This window comes from Oncorhynchus masou, chromosome 31 (genome assembly GCF_036934945.1).
Source record: "Oncorhynchus masou masou isolate Uvic2021 chromosome 31, UVic_Omas_1.1, whole genome shotgun sequence".
NCBI lineage: Eukaryota > Metazoa > Chordata > Actinopteri > Salmoniformes > Salmonidae > Oncorhynchus > Oncorhynchus masou.
Window position 1 is genome coordinate 54,424,963 of NC_088242.1, and position 6,028 is coordinate 54,430,990.

Genomic DNA, 6,028 nt, shown 5'->3' on the forward strand with positions numbered 1-6,028 from the left:
TGTAAATGATATTATGCTCAAGACAGGCTTGACGCAAATGAGTGCGTGCTAAACGTTATGTTTTATTTTCATTTCATTTATTACATTTGATTACAGTACACCTATGTTGCAATTATATCTGGGGAAAAATGAATGATTGTAGAGGATGTCTTCACTGATTACACCTTTGATTGCACATTGGATAGATATTATGGAAATGATAGATTTTCTGTCAATTTTGTTGGGTAATGTAGGTGTGTTGTCAAATGTGAAAACTGTGTAATCTACTGTAATTTACAGGACTGTAGTATTTAACTTTCAGCACTTCTAAGGGCGATTTGAAACCTGTATCCTGCATTGCTTGCATTGGAACTGGTAGTTAAAACAACAAAAATGAAAATAGATAATTATGTTGTGATTTGGTGATTAAACCAATGTTCTTATTATATTTCACAATAAACTTTCATTTTGATGGTTGTGTGGCAAGAGACGTTTACAATCCAAATGAATGCATGATGACAGGTTTCGAATGAAAGACTGGCTGCGTAACAAGTGTCACCAGTTTGGGGTTTTGTACTAAGAGTTGTGAAAATGTACCACTTATTTTCAAAGCAACAACAAAAAAAACTGTGACACAGATACTATCATAGATTTAAGGCCCTGTGTGTGACTTGACCAGGAACACCTCTGGGCCCAACTTCATATTTATAGCCATAGTTAGGACCTGGAATTTTTCCTGGTCAGATCATGAGGAAGAACTCAGGGCCCTAAACGTGCATGCACAAACAGACAAACTCGTTCAGGAGTTGTCCCGCAAGTAGTATTGTGTGGATCAATGAGTCTCAATACATTACGTGTAACACAAAGCTCATCAGATTTGAGTTTGACTCGATTTAGCATTTACAACCAAACCTTTTGAACTAGAATGCGTCTTCTTATTTTGTTGTTGTCAAGTAGATCAGGTCACAATGGAAGAATTGTGTTTGTGAAGAATGTCTGTTGGGATCCAAGCCAGAATGCAGACAGCCTTCAAACTTATAATTGTAATTATGTTAGGGTAATAGCCTACACTTTCACAGCAAGTGATAGCCTCTGTTTGGCTTTGGAAGGTAATGAAGATATACTGATCCATCTAGTCAGCTCTTTATCACAACCAAACACTTACTGTTGGTGTCTGATTGAAGTGCAAACACTTAAGGGCTCACATTAAGTCATGCAGGTTAGATTCTGTGCCATGCAAACACTTAGAGCTTGCAAGAAAGGCATTTCACTGTACTTGTGCATATATTAAAAGGTGAAACTGAAACACTTCAACAGTTTGAGCTTTTAAAATCAGGTATGGTGATGTCCTGTTAAATATATCTGGGTAGACAGTGTCTATAATGTTGATGCACTGAAATATATTCTGGATTCAGACCCATTTCAATGTGGGGGTTCGGGAGTCTGATGATAAGAGGTGAAACACCACATTGTGCCATCACAGCAGCAATATTTGTGACCTGTTGCCACAAGAAAAGGTCAACCAGTGAAGAAAAAACACCATTGTATACTTTTATACTTGAACCATTTGTACATTGTTACAACACTGTATTTATGCATAATATGACATTTGTAAATACTCTATTATTTTGGAACTTCTGTGAGTGTAATGTATACTGTTCATTTTTATTGTTTATTTTACTTTTGTATATTATCTACCTCACTTGCTGTGGCAATGTTAACATACGTTTCCCATGCCAATAAAGCCTCTTGAATTGAATCGATAGAGTGGTATACTCATAAATGGAATCACTGTCAAAGCTCTGTGGTAATTTCTCGCCCCCTTGTGGTCGGTGTTGTGAATAACAGCAGTTCGAACCTCGGTAGCCTAGCGGCAAGGCAGTGTTAAAAATGTTGGTTGGCACAGACATTTGTCAGACCTGGGTTCATACAATTTCAAATGTTTCAAATACTTTGAGCTGTTGCTCTAATCTCCCAACAGTACCAAGTGGGCAGGTTTTACAGTTTTGAAACTATTATTATTATTGGTTCCATTGAAATTATTTCAAATACTATTTGAACCCACCAATGGTATCCACACTGCAAAAAACATTAAGACTTTTAAAATAATTAAACAAACATACAATAAATGTTTAGATGTCGGCTTATTGAACCAACGCATCCTCATGAGAGAATGCAGAAACAACAAGATGTGTGTTTAACACTGGGGCAGCCTGTTGAGACGGGCAGAGGCGTCATGCCCATAGCGGGCACAGGGGCACTTGCCCCCTATGAATTGTCCTGTTTATAATTCTTATTTATTATTATTATTATTAAAATAATATATAAAAAAATATATTTTTCTGTTTCTCTGTAGTACCACTAGCCAGATAGCAATTTTATGAAGTTGGCTTTAGCTAACCCAGATAGGTTCCCAATCTCCCAGCCTCATAACTAGCTACCAAGAAACGATTTCAGGCTATCAATCAAGTTAGTGTAGCTAGCGTGCCTAGCTATCTTGGCTGGCAAGGTTGGTAGACATTAGAAAAGCAAGCAATAAGTAAATGTACTGAATAAGACTCACATTCCTTTCAATATTTGACCCATATTTTAGCAGAGAAGCATATTTCATTTCTTTAAAAAAATTGAACTACCAGGACACAATGTTGACGTGGTTGTCACGGTCGCTGTGGGTCTGCTTGTGGTTGAAGCACAGGGCGCGGAGGAGCTCGTGCTGGGTGGTGCCGTAGTACACACATCCGGACAGGGCCAGAGACACGGTCTGGGCATTGCCAGAACGACCAACCAAGGAGTAGCACCTGCCATGAGTGGGTTGGTTGGACAGTTAGTGATAACAGTGCAATTGGTTTTACATGTATCTGTCGCACCCATGCACACACACACACACACAATAAAAAACACACCACACTCACACACATACATGCACTAACACACACTGTTATATGTAAATATGTCATGCCATGTTGCACAGTTTCATGTCTCACTGAATTGTCCTAACTCAGCCTGGTTGTGTACGTCATAAAGGTCCGCCTATAATTATAGGCCCTATGATTCTATATTTAATTCTATGGTGTACGTACCTGTTGAGGGACATACAGGTAGTGTCTGTGGTTGGTGCGCTTGACAAAGTTGATCCAGGAGAAGCTGGCTGAAGGATTGCAGACCATGCTCAATGACCAGCAGGTCCCGGAGGCTGGCAGCACACATATGGGACAAACAAAAATGTCCGAGGTAGAGTTTTGACTTAAATCAAATTGAAAATCTATGGAAAGACCTGAAAATGGATGTTATAGCAATGATCGACGACCAATTTGACAGGGCTTGAAGAATTTTGAAATGAATAATGGGCAAGTGTTGCACAATCCAGGTGTGGAAAGCTCTTAGAGACTTACCCAGAAAGACTCACAGATGTAATCACTGCCAAAGGTGCTTCTCCAAAGTATTGACTCAGGGCTGTGAATACTTACATAAATGAGATATTACCATATTTCATTTTTTTAAACTTGCCAGTGCACTTGCCAGTAAATATATACACTACCGTTCAAAGGTTTAGGGTCACGTAGAAATGTCCTTGTTTTTGAAAGAAAAACACATTTTTTGTCCATTAAAATAACATCAAATTGATCAGAAATACAGTGTAGACATTGTTCATGTTGTAAAAGACTATTAGCTGGAAATGGCAGATTTGTTATGGAGTATCTACATAGGCGTACAAAGGCCCATTATCAGCAACCATGACATGACTCCTGTGTTCCAATGGCACGTTATGTTAGCTAATCTAGGTTTATAAAAAGGCTAGTTGATCATTAGAAAACCCTTTTGTAATTATGTTAGCACAGCTGAAAACTGTTGTTATGATTAAAGAAGCAATAAACTGGCCTTCTTTAAACTAGTTGAGTATCTGGAGCATCAGCATTTGTGGGTTCGATTACTGGCTTAAAATGTCCAGAAACAAAGCACTTTCTTCTGAAACTTGTCAGTCTATTCTTGTTCTGAGAAATGAAGGCTATTACATGTGAGAAATTGCCAAGAAACTGAAGATCTTGTACAATGCTGTGTACTTCTCCCTTCACAGAACAGAGTAAACTGGCTCTAACCAGAATAGAAAGAGGAGTGGGAAGCACAACTGAGCAAGAGGTCAAGTACATTAGTGTCTAGTTTGAGAAACAGATGCCTCACAAGTCCTCAAGTAGCATCTTTATTAAATAGTACCCGCAAAACAACAATCTCAACGTCAACAGTGAAGAGGCGACTCCGGGATGCTGGCCTTCTAGGCAGAGTTGCAAAGAAAAAGCTGTATCTCAGACTGGTCAATAAAAATAAAAGATTTAGATGGGCAAAATAACACAGACACTGGACAGAGGAAGATTGGAAAAACATGTTATGGACAGACCAATCTACAGTTGAAGTCGAAGTTTACATACACTTACAGCGGGGCAAAAAAGTATTTAGTCAGCCACCAATTGTGCAAGTTCTCCCACTTAAAAAGATGAGAGAGGCCTGTAATTTTCATCATAGGTACACTTCAACTATCTACCAAGGTCTACCTTCAAACAGTGCCTTCACAAAATAGATGGCATCATGTGGAAGTAAAATGATGTGGATATATTGAAGCAACATCTCAAGACATCAGTCAGGAAGTTAAAGCTTGGTCACAAATGGGTCTTCCAAATGGACAATGACCCCAAGCATACTTCCCAAGTTGTGGCAAAATGGCTTAAGGACAACAAAGCCCTGACCTCAATTCCATAGAAATTTTGTGGGCAGAACTGAAAAAGCGTGTGCGAGTAAGGAGGCCAACAAACCTGACTCAGTTACACCAGCTCTGTCAGGCTGAGTGGGCCAAAATACACCCAACTAATTGTGGGAAGCTTGTGGAAGGCTACCTGAAACGTTTGACCCAGGTTAAACAATTTAAAGGCAATGCTACCAAATACCAATTGAGTGTATGTAAACTTCTAACCCACTGAGAATGTGATGAAAGAAATTAAAGCTGAAATAAACATTCTCTCTACTATTATTCTGACATTTCAAATTCTTAAAATAAAGTGGTGATCCTAACTGACCTAAGACTGAATTTTACTAGGATTAAATGACAGGGATTGTGAAAAACTGAGTTTAAATGTATTTGGCTAAGGTGTATCTAAACTTCCGACTTCAATTGTAAGTTTGAGGTGTTCGGATCACAAAGAAAAACATTTGTGAGACACTGAAAAAATGTAAAGATACTGGAGGAGGGCTTGACACCATCTGTCAAGCATGGTGGAGGCAATGTGATGGTCTGGGGATGCTTTGGTGTTGGTAAAGTGGGATATTTCTACAGGGTAAAAGGGATCTTGAAGAAGGAAGGCTATCACTCCATTTTGCAACGCCATGCCATACGCTGTGGACGGTGCTTAATTGGAAGCAATTTCCTCCTACAACAGGACAACGACCCAAAGCACAGCTCCAAACTATGCAAGAACTATTTAGGGAAGAAGCAGTCAGATGGTATTCTGTCTATAATGGAGTGGCCAGCACAGTCACCGGATCTCAACCCTATTGAGCTGTTGTGGGAGCAGCTTGACCACATGGTATGTAAGAAGTGCCCATCAAGCCAATCCAACTTGCAGGAGACACTTCAGGAAGCATGGGGTGAAATCTCTTCAGATTACCTCAACAAATTGACAACTACAATGTCAAAGGTCTGCAAGGCGGTAATTGCTGTAAATGGAGGATTCTATGACGAAGGCAAAGTTTGAAGGACACAATTATTATTTCAATTAAAAATCATTATTTATAACCTTATCAACGTCTTGACTATATTTCCTATTCATTTTGCAACTAGCACATGTCTAAGTGACCCCAAACTTTTTTCTGGGGATGCTGAAACGTGACTATGATGTTTTAACATGACAGAGGTAACACGAGAGCGATGTTTGATGATGAGAGAGAAGCAAGAGAGGTTCACTTGTCTTTCGAGAACTACAGCAAAAATGTTTTTAACGAACCCACTCACTTTTCTATCTGTGGCTACAGCTTTAAATTTTTGAAAGGCCAGAAGGCGGTC